The sequence below is a fragment of the Aythya ferina genome, assembly GCF_964211825.1.
Source record: "Aythya ferina genome assembly, chromosome: 10".
Taxonomy (NCBI): Eukaryota; Metazoa; Chordata; class Aves; order Anseriformes; family Anatidae; genus Aythya; species Aythya ferina.
The window spans coordinates 7,315,897-7,331,170 of record NC_140306.1 but is presented as its reverse complement, the minus strand read 5'-3'; the positions used below and the strand labels follow the sequence as shown (position 1 = coordinate 7,331,170).

Below are 15,274 nucleotides of genomic sequence, written 5' to 3'. Positions count from 1 at the left end.
TTTCTTCATATTGCTCAGATGGAATATGAACATATAAAAGCCCACCATTAACTGACATTCTGTCCATCTTCTCCTTTGGGTTGGCAGACAGCCTTTCACGTGCACACATCAGGAAAGTGGAGTACAGGGAAAAGTGATGTATCCTTCTCTGGCTGGGAGCTGTGTTTCCTTGTGCTTATTGCAGCTGGGTCATCTTAGCAGTTGAGCTTATTTTTAATTGGAGTCTCCTGTTTTTGCACAGGTGGCTCTGTTTACATTGAATCCCATAAAATGTGGTTAAAAGCAAACCAACGAGACATATTGCTCTTTTCTTACACATTAGAGGGGAACAGTGATGGAATCATAACTGCAGAGACTTTCCTGGGTCAAAAATGCTGTGTCTGGGGATGGAGGACCTTTAACATCTGCTGTTTCAGATACCAGGTACAGAATATTTTGGATATAACATCTCTCAGCTGGAGCAGCTGATTCAGCATCAGCAGATCGAAGAGTCACAAATTTTCATTATTTATAAGAAAATTTAAGGAAAGATGTTTATTTCTCCTTGCCCTGTGACAACCTTATGATACTGACCTTTTTGACCTTTTTTAATGTACTTAGAGCCTGTAATCTGCATTATATGTGTCAGCAGATCATGGTGTGTTAGAAAAACAAAACAAACACAGATACCTGGTTTTACCTATGCAACAACCTACTTCATGCTCCCATCAAAATCAGGGAGGGATCCCTTTTGCCTGCAGCTGTGATTTAGAAAGCTACTTCAAAATAGCCACCAGTTGTGGCTCGTGCTGGGAGATGCCACTGTAGGGTAAGGATGTTCTGCTCTCAAAAAAATAAAATATCACCCAAACATCTCTGCCCTGTGCAGATCCCAGGTGTTATATGGTGAAATTTGCTGGCAGCCTGATCTTTCAAGGCTTGACTAAATGGATTAACCTCTTCCGAGGTGCTGGGCTGAGGAGCTCCGCTAACAAGATCTGCCTGGGTATCGAGTCCTTACAGTGATGTCTGTTGAAGCAGTAATGTGATTTATTTAGTCAGATAGAGGACATTGCTCTCCCAGCTCAGAGATGCACAGCTTAATGTGCCACAGATGTTTGTGGCGGTGAGTCAGGGCCCTGGGAAGCTTGCGAAGAGGGAGGCTTTGCTGCCAAAGCTCCTGCTGAACACCAGCTTGTGCCAGAGAGCAGCCCCAGCATCCTGGGTGGGGGGCTGTTGTGCAGAGGTTGGTCACTGGGAGGCTTCTCTGCTTCTCCCTGTTTTTTTTTTTTTTTTTTTTTTTTTTGTTGTTTTGTTTGTTGTTTTTTTTTTTTTTTTTTTTTTTTAATTCTCTTTTCTTTTGTTTGCAATAAATTTCACCAGTGAAGGAAACAATGAATAACTTTCTGAAGGTGCTGACAGTTGTTCCAGACTGGAATATTTTCCCTAAATTTTTCTTATTTCCTCAGAAACGCTTGCCTTTTTCTTCAGCAGGACAGATTCATTGCATTATGTATGTAACTTGTCATAAAAGTGCTGACAAAAGAAGTTGCCAAAGTGGCATTTATTTGCATAAATTTAGCATATAAAAACCTACTCATGATGATCTTGAGTGCAGGGAAAAGCTATTTGGTACAAAGAGCAATGATCCCCACTTGCTGTACTATGGGTTATAATTTTGTCATCTGAGACAGCCAAAGGTGCATGGATTAGCGCACAATTAGTGTGTTATGAGTGATATTTTAATGGTATTTAAGGTGGTTTGAAAGAAGCCTGTGCTGCTGCAGTGAGACAGCAAGATGCTGATGGTGGAAGGTTTGCATACAACTCATCCCTTCTCGAGGTGAGCTCCTGCTCCTCGTGCTGTGATCGAGCTGAGGCTTCACAGCAGAGTTGTAACGATTCTAGGAACTCATGATTTCCTGTGCTTGCCTCCTGTAACATCCAAAATGTGAGAAATCCCCACTCCCCTGCCCATTCACCTGCTGCCAGTTTATCTCACCAGTGCACATGTTGTCTACGAGAAAAGGATATAACAAAAAAAAAAAAAAAAAAAGGGGGGGAATATGGGACAGTTTGAAATAATTCCCTATGAGGAGAATCTGTGTTTATCTGGGAACTGCAACCACCCTAACATTAAAGGCAGGTATAAGGATGCTCTTTGCAAAGGACTAAGTACAAAGTGCTTGGAGGCAAGAAAGGAGGCAAGCTGACCTTCTCCATCAGTGAAGACTGATGGCAAATAAGTGCCCATGTGTCAGAGGCAGGATCACACCCAGCCGTTCCCTGACAGAGACATGCAGGCTGCCTTCAGAGTGGTCACACTGGAAGCCCAGAGGGGCCTGTGTTCATGGATGAAGAATATAAAAAGAGCAAATTTCCAATGCTTGTTCCTCAGAAAAATGCTAGCAGCATGGGCTCGTCTGCTCTCAGTGGCTGCTGCTGGCTGTGAAGCAGGGAGAGAGAAATCAGAGCCTGTGAAAATCCATGGCTCTGGGCATGCCGATGCCCTGGGGCTGGCCCTTTGGGGCAGAGCAGGGAGTCAGTGCCTTGTCCCGAGGGCAGTGGGCAAATTGGTATTGAGATTGTAAAGTATCTTTGGTTCAGCATTTCAACTGACCTGTGGTTCTTCCCTGTAGGCCAAGCTGGAATTCCTCTCTGTTAGTTTAAGGTGGTTTTTTTTTGCTCATATTTTGTAGAGATAGCGGCTACACCTTCTCCTTCTGTGTGGAGAAGGCAGTGGGTGACCTGGGCAGGAGACAAGAGCCGAGTCGTGCACCATTCCCTTCCTTCCTTCTCCCTATAGGTTTGGAGGTGTTTTTCCTGGAGGTTAATTAACATCTTGCTTGAACTTAATAACTGGCTCACTTCTCATTTCTGGCTGCTGTATTCTCCCACAGCCTTCTGAGGATGCAGTGTAGATCACAGTAGAATTTAAATTAAATTTATCATTTTCCTAAAAGATCTGTAGCCACTCCTCCTCTGTGAGCATTACATAGGAGCAAGTATGTGACCCAGAAAGTGGATTTGGGAATAGGATGCTTGAAATGAGCAATTCTTTCCTCAGCAAAAGCAGTGTGGTCTTTCCAAAACCAAGACCACACTTGGCTTTACAGAATCTCTTGTCATTTAGAGACATAGAAAGGTAATGCAGTAATTACTCAGCTTTATTCGTCCAATCAGTAACATTTTTCCCATGTGATTCAGTTATTTCTCATCCTTTTTGATCCTGAGAGTTCATTGAGGCCATTCTCCTGCCCCAAGGCAGGATCAGCCTAAACTGTTCCTGACAAGGATTTATCTAACTTATTCCTACTCTGTACCACAGTGGAGACCCATAACCTCCTGAAAAATACAACAGTGCCTCAGTAACCCCAGCTACTTATTTCCGTTCAGTTCTCAGGAACTCCATGCTATGAAGATGATAGAAGCTTACAACAGAAAGCTGCCAGTCTTAGGGCAGCCTGCTTTGACGTGAACTGAGCTGAGGAGCTTTTGGTATGGTACATAAAAAGTGCATGATGGAGTATGTCAGAAGAATTACAGTGATTCACTTACAGACACAACCCCACAACTGCTGCACTTGTTGCTGCACTCTGTAATGTAGAAGCCTTCAAATGATGCAGAAAACAAACATTTCTGTGCCTAAACTCAAACGTGTGACTTGGGCCTTACTGGATATCTAATAGCAGGCAACGGTGATATTTATGAAACAGCACAAATCCCTCTTGAGCTGTAGTAATAGATGTCATAGACATGGAGGAATATATTCTTAATTAGGTAGGTGTAATTTTCAGGTAGAGATTTGCACTGCTGGGACATTTCTTCCAGGACACTGGGCTATCACCGAGGCTCAGCTCTTGGCTTGGCTACAGGCTTTTGGTGAGAGGCTGGCAAGCCATTTCTTCTTGTGCCTTGGCTGTAAAGAAGAGTTCCTTTTTGTCTGCCGGGAGCTCAAGGCTGTTCCTTTTAATAACGCAGGGGCCCTGTTGCTGTGGTATGAATAAGGCTTTCTCTGTGCAGCGTCTGGATTCATCACTTCAAAGTTATCTCCGGATTTTTCACTCTTAGTGTTATTACTCTGCCTCACGCTTTCATTCGCATTTGCCTAATGCTGTGATGAAGAGGAGAGGCGTAGGGACAAAGTGCAGCTGCTGCTGTTCCCCTGGCAGGGGGGGCTGAGGCGAAGAGCTCATCTGCTACGAGCCTCCCCTGCTGTAATCCTGACTCGGTGCTGGAACACACAGAGGGCTCTGAACGATGGTGGAGGCAGCGTTTGGCTCATAAATATTTGTGTTTCATCACCACATCAGCGAAAATCTGGCAGGCTGTTATACCCAGTCAGGTCTGCCTTCGGTGACAGTAATATTTTAATTGGTTTCGCTTCTTGTGCTTATTAACCCAAGCATGATGTCTGCTTTGATGTCAAGTTCAAGAGGAAATGAAATCCTCTCCAAAATTTTGGAAAGAAATTGCTTAAATAGAAGTCTGTTTTTGTGATTTTTTTTTTTCAATAAAATATTTTTTTCCCTGCTCTTTGCAGAAGAAAAACCTCCCGCTGCCTTTATCCATACCCTTCGTTCAGCCAGCATGTTTACAAGGGCTGAGCTTTAAAATCAAAGCCCCAGAAGGACTCAGCTGTGACTTTGCCTGGATTATAGCAACAACAAGATCACTAAATATCTGTATTATGTTCTTACCTGCTGTAAGCTCCAGGGAATATTCAGCCTTGGCTTTTTCCTTTGCATGCCACCTCCCCTAAAACCCCCTGGCTGTTGTCCTGGTGATACATGGAGCATCTCCATTTATTTTTGGACACACGGGGGCATGCAGCAAGCACAGCCAAGCTCCAAGGCAGGGAGCAGCTCTCCCTTGCATCTCTGCCCAGCAGGAAGCCTGGCCGAGCTCACAGAAACCTCAGAAGTGACCCAGGCTTCAAAGTGCCTTTACTTTGGAGTGGCTCTCACATGCCTTTATCGTTTCTTTATATGTTTCTGCAAAGAGGATGGGGGCCTTAAAATAGCAGAGGCACTGAGGAAAGCCACATCTGCTGAAGTTGGTGCAGGAGCAATACCATGGAGGCTGCTTGAAGGCCCGGGTGAGTGGTGTCACTGGAAGGATGTGGCGGTCCCATCCCAGCATCATCTCTGGTGGTGGAGCTGGGTACTCAGGGGAATGGAGAACTGGCAAAGAAATAACTTTGTTTTCCTCAGAAAAACACTCTTCAAAGAGGGGGTTGCTGAGAACTTCATGTTTTGTTAGCTTGTGAGATTTCTGAACAAATTCCTCTGCATCAGATGCCTCCAGGGCTGCTGCTGCTCAGCCGTGAGCAGGCACCAAAATAACCACGGCTGGCAGCAAGGCCAGCCTCGCCAGAAGGAGTCCTGGACGTGACAGTCTCAAAGCTTCTCTGCTTTCCTGGGTCCAAACCTCAGAACAAGGGAGGGAGCAAAATTGTTTTGCTATAGTTCTTTAATTAGCTAAAATCTTGATTCAATGCAGCCAGCCCAGCTTGGAATGGATCGACTGAACTTCACCCTTCCAGGATAATTGTGCTCCAGAGAAACAAGGAGAAAAATACAGAAGCAGCCAAATATTTCTTCCAGGGTGTGAATACCTGGCCTTGGGTTGGCCACGCCAGGCATCTCCCGAGGGAACTGCATCTCGGTGTCTGTGCTAACATGGGAACGTAATATCAACAGCGGGCCCTAGGCATGGCCTCGGGAAATTTTATACTCAATTTTTAATTATATGCCCTGTAAATAATAGCCTGTTTCCCCCATCGCCTCCCAGCACTTTATACATGCAAAGGTGAGGGCAGATTGTGACCTCTGTTCGATTTTGTGTCGACTAGTTTTAGCCACAAACAGTATCAATTACCCTAAAGCTGACTGGATGTGTTTGTATTTTAGTAACACTGCCTACAAAGCCTCCTTTAAGCCTGTGTACATCTGAGGTTATGTACTGCTCAACATTGTCAAGCTTTGTCACTGACAACCCTACTACAGCGGATTTTTATTTCTTTTTTTTTTTTTTTCAAAAACAAGGAAAAGAAAATTTAAGAAAATAACTAGAGACTTCATGATCAGCTGAAATAAACATGAGACTAGTGATTGATTTTTTTTTCAATTTCCCACTCATCCCTTCCGGAGGTACAGAGAAGTACTTGCAGTTTTGGTTAATCCAAGGCATGGGCCGTGGTGTCACCTGCTGGCAGTGACCTGGCTGACATTTCTAAGCCTGCCCCAAATTGCCTGCTGCAGATGGGAGAATGTCACCTCTGAGCTGGGTGCTAAAGTCACAGCTCAGGTAAGAACCAGCAGCCCATTTATGCCTGCAATTATTAATTTTAACAGAAACTGGCAGGCTGGAAATGCAAAGATCTTTCCGGCATTAAAACATCTTCAGGCAACAGTGGAACTTTGCAGAGCTCTATAAAACCTATCAGCTCTAATGAAATCACTGTCTTTGATCCCAGTCTCTGTTTTGGTTTTCTACAAAATTAAACAAAACTATGCAAACATCATAAAAGAGAATCAAATTGTTATATTACAAATAAAGAGTTTTTTTTTTCTTTCTTATGGAGCATGTTTTTATGAAAGCTGAATTTAAAAATACTTGCACGATACAAGAGGAGCAAATGGGTACATTCATTATGTGGGTTTGCAGCTACAAGGTGATTCTCAGTTTTTAAATGTCACATTGGATATTCTTTGGTCCTTTTTTTTTTTTTTTTTCCTAACTGGTGAGATACCTCTTCAAAATAAAAAAAAATAAAATAAAAAAGGCAGTCATATGAGACAAAAGGTGAGCTGCAGGTGCAAGGCAAAGAGATTCCAGGCTGCTTAGTGTGTTCCCCAGCCCAAAGATCCTGGCCCTGTACCTCTGAGCCCCTGTGCTGGGTGCCTTTCCTGCCCACTGCAGGAGACAACACCAGGAGAGGGAGGCTCTGTGGGCATGGAGAGCATCATGGGGGTGAGAATGGGCACAGGCTGCATGAAACTGCCCCACGGAATAGCACCTGCATGCCCCCTTCACAAGCTCCTCTTGGATGTCCAGCTATGCCTGGATAGTACCTGAGCAGGTATCGTGCCCATCACATTTAACGTGATGATAGGCACAGCCAAGTGACAGCTATGCTCTGATCTTAAATCTGTCCAGGCCCTGGGCTTCTCTGGCTTCTTGATGCTTCTCAGGTAGCAGTTTGTGTGTGTTTTATTTATCGCCTGATGACAGGCCCCAGTTTTGCAGTAACAAAAAGGCTGCTATACGCTTAAATAATTAAATAGTCAAACAGCTTCTGAGCAGGCACTGAAAAACTGTCTAAGCTAATTGAGCATTTATGGTTATCATGAGAATTTGCTTCTGCCGTTCAGGTATTTTGCTGCACAACTACCATATGTGCTGCCACAAGCAGATTTTGCAGGTACGTGTAGTCATGAATTGGTGTACAGTAAAACCTGAGGTGATTTGAACCAGGTTCAGCCTTGGTCGTGGACATCAGGGGGTGTTAGCTTTGTAATGCTGCTTGGACCTTGTCTGGCCTTGCTTCATTTTATGTAGGGTGCTAGTATTTTGTGTTCTTCTTGGTACGGGGCTAGTCCTTCTGTATGGTTTGTGAGTTTATTGCTCATAATTTATGACTTTTTAATGAGACTTGCAGCAGACCTGGAGATAACATGTAAGTCAAATGAGTAAATGTAAGTATTCTACAACATGAGCCCAGCAGAGCTGGACCACCACTGCCCATGCCAAGCGCAGTCACAGTTAGACAGCAACCATACAGCCAGCCAAAGAAATGGATCTAATGTTAGGATAATATAATGCTGCTCCTTCCAGCAGTAATTTGTTTATAATCATTTGGGGAGCAGGAACAATATCCATCTTAATGTTCTGCCTGACTCTGTTTGAAGAAGATAGCTGCACGCCAAATTGTTTAGTGCACAATAAGGGGTGAGGGAAGTTCAGCTGCAATCTAAAAGATGCTCAAGTGTTGTGCAAAGCAGAAGGAGGAACCCAGCCACACCTGGCCTGGCAGCTTGAAATAAGCCCACCAGAGCTGAAGGTCTAACTCGGTGCAGGTGATTCCAGGCCAACCAGGCTGAAATTTTAAGAGACCATCATTAATCCCATCTGCAGAGGCTTGTTGAGCTGTGATTTTCAAGGGAGGAGCAGCAGTTCTGTACCTAGTGGCTGGTATGGTTGGAAGCTGAGCAGGCAATGTGTGTGTGTAAGTCAGACCTAAAGCTGGTCCTTGCTGGTGGCTTCTTCTTCTGCAGCACGTGAGTAAATGGAGATGTGCAGGGTAGGACTCAAAGTGTGCACGAGGCAAGCCAAAGTAGCCAGTGAGTAAGGGGATCAGGAGCTCTTAGGGTAATTAAATTGTGGTGCGTAATCTGCCTGGGCCATTATGCAGCCAGTGGAAAGAGGCTGGTGGCTCCTTGAGGTAATTTAAGAGTTGGCTTTGATGTGGAGAAAATATCTGGAGCCATCTGGTTTCCTGTAAGCATCCTCTGGGGAGGTGCAGGAGCAACCTCACCAGCACAGCCTGGCTGTGACTCCACAGGGACCCCTGAGGCCAGGCTCTGGTTGTGGGCTGCTGCTTCCTAGCCTGAAGGAACAAGGGTGGTGGTGCAGAACAGCCAAGTAGGTGTGGGGTATGGCAGCTGCCTCGTGGGGAAGAGAAGCAGTCCTTCCATGCTGGTTAGACCTTGGGAAAGCATCCTGTTTTGGGCTTTGCCTTCAAAAGAAGAGGTAATTGGGGAAGCAGAGCACAGACAGGCACACCAAAAATATTCTGAGAATAGAGGCTGTGAGGGAAAAAAGTTGTATGACTAAGGCTGTTTAGTCTTGAGAGGTGGGAACTGCAAGGAGATGAGATTGCTGTGGATGGGTTCTCCAGGGCTGCTACAGAAAGGAAGGGAATGGACAGTTTTTTACATACTTGGTGGTAGGAATGAGCGGAAATGATATTAAGGGATGTATAACTTGAATATGAGGGCTGAGAAACACTGGAATGGATTTGCCACAGGAAGCTGGAGAATTGCGGTTGCTGGGGGTCAGAAGTTGGACAAACATCTGCCAGAAATGGCATAGCTGCCCCTGCCTTGGGCAGGGCAACAGCTTGCCTGGCCTCTGCTTGAGGACCCTGCCAACCCTCTTTGCTGGGTGATGTTAAAAGCAAGTTCTGCACAAAAACAAGTCAATGCGGTGCCTTTTCTCTGCGAGGAAGGAAATGCAGGTTGTGCCTGGGAGGCAGGGATGTGGTGCAAAGTAACTGTGGCAAGGGGCAAAGTGTGACTGAGACATAAAACCAATATAACTATAATTTCCTTCCTGCTCTGTAAGTATTAATAATAGATTTTTTTTTTTTCAGACTATCAAGATCGCCGGCTTTATTCTATGCCATCACCTAAGCCATTAATGCACTGTGCTCAGAGCTGTATCTTGCAGGCCTTTCTCTTCCCTCTCAGGAGAGGTTTTCTTATGAAGTGCCATCGTAGGAAGCAGGGCCAGGTGCTCCGGTACAATGCATTACAGTTCTTCATAAGCAAGTTCCCCTGTTTCTGGAACAAACAGTGACTTTCCACATAAGACTTCTCCGCTTCCCTTCCCGGCAGCAGGCAGACCTGCAGGGTGACTGATTTTGGTGATAATAAAGAAAAGCACACTGTGTGTGCACTGGGGAAATAATAAGAAAATGATATCTGAGTGGGGTTCTTAGGACCTGCATCCTCAGCTGGGGTTTCTCAGTGCTCCTTCCCCGCTGCTCTGTTGCTGCCCATCAGCTGGACATCTCCTCAAGCAGCCGGGCCCTGGGCAGTTGGTTCCAGGAGCACGTCAGCAAAGTGCAATAAGAAAGTTAGGGATTGTTATGACAGACAAAGGCTTTGGGATTGTATAGGGCAAGCAGGCAGGTTTGGGGATTATTGTCCCTCCTGCATGAGGTGCAGTGAGCTGAGAGCTGGAAGCCGTGGTGGTCACTGGTGGAGATGCTCACCAAGGCTCCTGGTGTGGGTGGGTGGATGTACCCTCAAACAGCCCTGTTTTACTGCCTTGGGGGGGCTCCTACGAGCTCTCTGCTCTCAAAATCAAAGCTAAATAAAGCCTGGAACACTGTGTCTGTTCAGAAGCGTTTCTCAGCTGCTGAGAGGCTTAGCTGCAAGCCTGGCCAGGGGAGTGTCGGTGAGGTCTGTGATCTCAGGGCTCTGATCAAAGCTTGCTGATTTGCAAGGTCTTTTTCTAAAATCGGTGATGGGAATTAAACAGGCTTTGCTATCTGCCCATCATGGAGATGATTTGGAATTACCCCGTGTCCTCGACTGCAAGAAGCCCAGGCTGGCAGTGCTGCCAGCAAGAGGCAGCCCCACACGTGGTGTCTTCCAGGTTTTGGGAAAGCAGTCAGAGCAAGGAAACCCAGGCTTGGCATTGGCTTGTTAATGCCTGTGCTTGTGACTTCTAGACAGAAATGTGCTGTGTGACTTTTGCATATTAATGGGCTTGCAGATTGGGCAGTCATTTAGAATTCAGATGCTGCTGAAAATACATACTTTTAGTTTTTTTTACTTGGTGTCAGATATGCTGAGGGTAAACAGCTCTGCCCTCTAGTGCTGCTTGGCAAAGCTGTTAAAACCAAGCATGTTGGTGATGCTGGGAAGGTGCCTGACCCAGAGCATCCCTTGGAGCATGCAGACCCCTGGGGATGCACAGGGAGGGCTCTGTGGAAGGGCTGAGACCTGGCAGTGCCAGCTGCTGGCATGGGGTCCAGCATAGAGCCTGGCACGTGGCACACCCTCTGCACGGCACCCACGAGGTCGCATCTCCATTTTCCCTCAAGTAACCCCACGGAGCCTGATATTTGCTTTCCCATAATGTTTATTATGCCTTTGAGAGACATGCAGAAGAGCTAAATGATGAGCAGCCATTTGAGCAGCTTGGCTCTTTCGGCCCCATAAATAATGAATCCACTGGTGTGAGAAAACACACGCCCAGACACAAACCCATGCAAAGCCTTGCAGATGAAAGGGAATAAGAGCACAGAAGCTAGAGATATGAGTGCAAAGTCCTGTGCCAATAATTTAGGATCTGCTTCTTGGAGACAGAAACTGTCAGCGAGTTAGGAGTTAATTGCCTCAAGGGGAGACAAGCACTTAGAGATGCCTGGGAGTGCTAGCTGAGGTTTGAAGTGATGGCTTGCTACCTGCCTGGCTTCTGGGGAGGGCAATTAGTTTGAGCAGGATGTTTGCTTTATTGTCTGCAAGTCCTGTCTTAAGCATCAGCTGAAATAACTCGGCTGTGAGTCAGCTTGTGTGCATGCTGGCTCCCTGATCCTCAGCAATGTGCAGAAATAAATTTTGAATTCGCTGGCCAGCTTCAGCACAGTTGGGCTGGGTGGCGTAGCTTCAAAGAGACTTTGTTTCTGGAAGTTTTCTTTTAAGAAATAATAAATAAGCAATACCTGTGTTGCCTCGGAGAGTACATGCAACCTTTTGTGAACACCAGGGCTTGGTTAGCCCCAGCACCCAGAGTTGCTGCTCTGGAGGGATGAGGATTGCAGAGCAGTGCCTTGCATCAGGGGCACAGTACATCCTGTGCTAATGGCAGGGAAGAGCTGGCTGCTTCTGCTGCACTGGAAATAAACCAGGCAAGCACTGTGGTGAGAGAAAACCAGGTGTCTGCAAACCTCCACTGCATTGGTAAGGTAAATGAGATGCGGGAGGCTCACCTGGGCAGACCTAGCGATGGCTTGCTGCCTGGAGAACAGCATCTCTGTGATATCTCTGTTAATTTATCTTCTGGAAAAGAGCAAAGAAAACCATACTGGTTTGCAATTAGTCCTTCAAACATGAGTGCTCCTGGACAGCCACTGGGAGCATGCAGGCGGTGGTTTGATTTATGAAATGATGAGATTTCAATTCTCTGATCCGTCTTAGCTTGATCTCTCCTGATAAGAGCTAGGGCATTTTCATAAAGTTTGATCATCGGCTCACAGCCTTGTCTCACATGCTTCACGATTCAGCTCCCAAGATGAGATTATCATCTTGTGGAGCTGGGAATTTGTTTAGGGAGGGATGGACAATCCAATTTGGAAGCACTTTACCCCTCGGTGGGTAGTGATGGTGTGGGGGAATCTCATGCAGAGTTTCAAGATACTGAATTTCAGAGCTTAATGGGGGCTTGTGGCTTTCATGTTGGCATTGAAACCAGAACTACTTGACTGCTGCATAAATAGCCCACATGTGGGGTTAGCTGCTTTACTAGTCAGCATACAGTAATTTTTTTTATTTATTTTTTCCCTGAAACCTATGTTTTCTATAAGTCTTGATTGGCCGTATTTTCCAAGTTGATTTCTGAAGCAAATGAAGCCTACAAGATCACATTATTTGAACTCCTTCCTCCTCCCCATGGATTTTAGCCCTGTTAGCCTGTCTAACCAAATTTGACTGTGGTTGCAGGTGTGGTGGCCCAGGTGGCTGGGTTGAGCAGAGAGCTGTCAGTGCCTCTGGAGGAGAGGCTGCTGTGGAGGGTTCCTGCCAAAGGTGTGACAAATGCAAGTGGGGGAGAAGGAGAGACTGGAGGGGGGGGCGGGGAAAAAAAAGCATTAGTAATTCCAAAGCTGGTTAAAAGTTCAGCCAGAGCTGCTTCTTGGTAACTGTCAGATCCCTCCTCATCCCTCTTTATCTGTTCTGTGTAAAGATAAAAGCTCAGATGTAAATGCAAATAGAAGGTAATTTTGCAGAGCATCGTTCCTACAAGCGCTACATTCATTACAGGATGAAATAATATAATTAGAGAGATAATAGCAGAGAGAGGGAAACGGAGAGGTGTGAGCAGAAAGAGAGCAAATAAGTTTACAGCCAAGTTTCATAACGAAACAGAGAGCTAATGAGGTGGAGCTCATCTAGATGGCAGCAGCAGGCACTGCTTTTCTACCAAGATAAGTGATGTGCCTGGAGAATAAAAGAGTAAATTGCTAGGCTAGTGGATGGGGTAGAAAGAGCTACAAAGAGCCACCAGTAGTAGCCTGAAACAGCTGGGGTGTGATGGATTTATAAATACCACAGCTCATTCAGAAGGAGTTCCTGATCCTGGGCAGCTCACTTAAGATCCGTTTACTGGAAGTGACTGGCATGGAGCTCATAGGTGAGAGCTTGAGTGCACTGCGTGAGACTGGGCAAACTGGGGTGCTGCTGGGGGGCTCCTCACATCAAGAAATAATAACAAATGCTTGAGTTTCATATTCACAAAAATGTGCTAAAGTCTAAGGACAATGAGCTGACTTGCACAGACACCTTCTGATGCTTGGACAAGGACAGTCTCCTGCGCTCCAAAGGGAAGTTCCACCTAGAGGACTTGTGCGGCTGCCTAACGCAGAACTTAAAAAATGCACCATTCCCCTTCGTTCACAGGGGAAATACAGTACCTCAGCACCCGACCCTCCTGAAGCTGATGTTCAGAAGACCCCTGCTGCTGCTGATTCTGGTAAGATATAGCCAGAGGAAAAAAAGGATAATGCTACTTTCTGTCATGGGCATGGCTGGGTTTTATTGAGTGTTGGGATTACATGAGATGCTCTTGTGACCTTCCATGGTCAATGTGTCTTAGAGCTTAAGAGACAGGGCAGTGCATGACCAAGAAAGTGGCCATCTGCTTGGGCATCCCTTAGAGAGGTGGAATCTTTCACCAAATGGTCAACCCACTACTTCTGAGGGAGCTGGAGCAGTGGGATGCCCCACATCTGGGAGCAAGCCTTGTGCTAAGAGCTGGCTGAAAAATTCTTTTAGTCAGATGTGGCCTGCAGACTCACCCAGGCATACAAGATTTGCCAAAGGAAAGGCTCCCTGCTCAGCTGCAAGCACAACAGTCCTTGCATTCTGTGCAAACCCTCAATTACAGCCACCAAGGAAGGCTGATGACTTCTTTGATTGAACTGTTAAATGAGAAGTTGATGGCAAGGCCTATGTTTTGCTTTTGCATCTAAAATCCCACTGCTAATTAGGTGCTATTGAAGCAGAAATGCACTTTTCCTTTTCCCCTGGTCAAATCATCAGTTCAAATGCATTTTTACCCATTCACCTAGAGTACTTTAATCTGGGGAATAGTGAGACCTTAAGCACGCTTTCTTGCATGCTCAAACCAGATTTTTGAAAATTTGAAAGTTACACTTCAAAAACTTGATTTATGTAGTGTTAACGTGGCCTGTGCTCTCCTCTTCCAGGTTCCTCCCGAAGGACCTGTGGTGATTGATGAACACACTGTGCCACATCAGGGGGAGCAGAGGACAGCCTGGGACTCTCACTCCTCCTTCTCTTTGGGGGTTGAAGAGCTGACAGAACTAAATGGACATGCCACAGGCACTGGAGACTGGGGACACAGAGGAAGAGCAGAGCAGTGTTTGAGGCACCAAAGGACTGCTACCCAGGGATGTACATCTGGATAAGAGTGATTGCTTTATGAGAGTGATTGCTTTGCCATGTCTCCTCGAGGACCTGGCTGAGCATCCCAAGAGGAGGCATTTGCTGTCAGCTCCAGCAGAGGCAGGTTGCCTGTACCCCCTTGTCTGCTGTGGTGCTCTGAGTGTCTGCACGTGGTGTCCCCTCACCAGTGCTTCTTCCTCTTGGGGTTTTGCTGCCCACATATTTGGCAGCTTCACTTTCCTTTGCCTTTTCCTCTACTCCTGTACTTGGACATCATTAGAGAACTGTGCAGGGACAGTTCTTACCCAGGGTAATGGGCTTCCTTCAATCCTGGTACTTGAGCCTTTCCTTCCTTCATCCTTTCTATGTCCTGCAGGTGTGGAGGCAGGCCCCAGAACGTGGGCTCTGTCCCCTGACCCCAAGGCCAGGCACTGGCAGTTCAGTGCCACCACCAGCAGGGCTAACCTTGGCCTATAGCACAGCTTCTCTGCAGCTCTGAGGCTTACTAGACAAGGAGGGCTGTCAGCCTGCAGGTTCACTTGCACAAACATCAGTGAGAAAACAAGAACTACATCAGGCTGTGTTTATTTTAAATCTTTGGGGCTGCTGGCCCCAGCCCCAGGGGACACCCAGGTCTCCAGGCTGGGCTTGCCAGGAGCAGCCCTGGTTTGTGTGAGAGCACCGAGGGACTGTGCAATGACATAAATGAGTTTCCTTCCTCTCATCTCAACCGGGAAAGCAAAGGTGGTGCTGCTGCTGCTTGGTGGCTCTGCCAGGAGGGAAAACACTCAGCTGAAGCCATCTCCTGTGGCTCCCCTGCAGGCACGGGGTGCAGCTGGAGTGTTTTGTGCTGTTTTGTGCTCTGGGCTGTGCATCAG

At 46.4% G+C, this 15,274-nt stretch overlaps 1 protein-coding gene and 3 long non-coding RNA genes across 4 annotated transcripts in view; all 4 read left to right on the top strand.

The window, feature by feature from the left end:
- The window catches only part of SYNPR (synaptoporin), a 91,612-nt gene that overhangs the window by 32,950 nt on the left and 43,388 nt on the right, over nt 1-15,274 (top strand). The window lies entirely within an intron of this gene.
- Nucleotides 326-5,901, top strand: LOC311441820. Its single transcript, XR_014696235.1, has 3 exons — nt 326-423; nt 4,982-5,077; nt 5,482-5,901. It is a non-coding gene; the product is annotated as an uncharacterized lncRNA (long non-coding RNA).
- On the top strand, nt 8,117-15,139 carry LOC311441817. Its single transcript, XR_014696229.1, has 3 exons — nt 8,117-8,261; nt 13,389-13,461; nt 14,198-15,139. It is a non-coding gene; the product is annotated as an uncharacterized lncRNA (long non-coding RNA).
- LOC311441818 lies at nt 8,477-10,108 on the top strand. The gene is made up of 2 exons (XR_014696230.1): nt 8,477-8,733; nt 9,356-10,108. It is a non-coding gene; the product is annotated as an uncharacterized lncRNA (long non-coding RNA).